Genomic DNA, 975 nt, shown 5'->3' on the forward strand with positions numbered 1-975 from the left:
AACACACGATTTCACATCAAAAATCTTGCAAAACAAATATATAAATGGAAAATATATAAAATTCTTAAAGAAAAAATTCTTACAGTTTTGATGAGACTTGTTTTACCAACATATGGCAGGCCATAGATTTGTATTATTTGAGTATTTTCATCCTTGATCAAATGTTTCAGTTTTTCCCTCTCGTCGTGTCGTCCAACAAAGTTCCTGCCAACATGTTGCTGTCTTGAAGAATAACCGGTCTTTAGTCGATATGGGGTTGCCATATCTATAACTTGTATATATTTTACCTTTCTTTGTCTTTCAGAATGTCTATAAGTTCTAATCTAGGCAAGGATAGAAATAAAGCAGTAAGATGCATATCTTAGTGGTTAGTGTGTTGCACAAACAATCACAAGATCATGGTCTCAATTCTTGGACCGGGTGATTCATTGTGTTTTTGAGCACAGCATTTTATTTCAAATTTCTCATCTTCATTCAGCTGTAAATGAATTCCAGGAATAGCTGGGAAGCTGACCCTGCAAATGATTGGCATTCCATCCAGTGGAGTGTATTATAATCTAACTCGCTTATCCAACATGAAAACCGAGGTAAACTGTGGCTTCATGAATCCTGGATAGTCACTTATGCAAGATCTGAAACTGAAGGCAAAAGACAGTAGATTAACAATGTGTAAAGACCAAAGTGAAAGTGATTTTTTTTTTTATTTGCCTCACTTATTTCAGCCATACTGGTGCACCACCTTAAAGAATTTTTTGTCAACTGAATCAACCCCAGTATTCATTTCTTTTTAAACCTCATACTAATTCTATTGGTCTCTTTTGCCAAACTGCTAAGTTACAGAGATGTAAACACACCAGTTGTCAAGCAGTAATGGCCAACAAACATAAATACAAAGACACCCACACACATACACACATGCATAACAGGCTTCTTTCAGTTTCTGTGTACCAAATCCACTCACAAGGCATAGCTAGG

Source organism: Octopus bimaculoides, chromosome 23 (assembly GCF_001194135.2).
Source record: "Octopus bimaculoides isolate UCB-OBI-ISO-001 chromosome 23, ASM119413v2, whole genome shotgun sequence".
Classification (NCBI taxonomy): domain Eukaryota; kingdom Metazoa; phylum Mollusca; class Cephalopoda; order Octopoda; family Octopodidae; genus Octopus; species Octopus bimaculoides.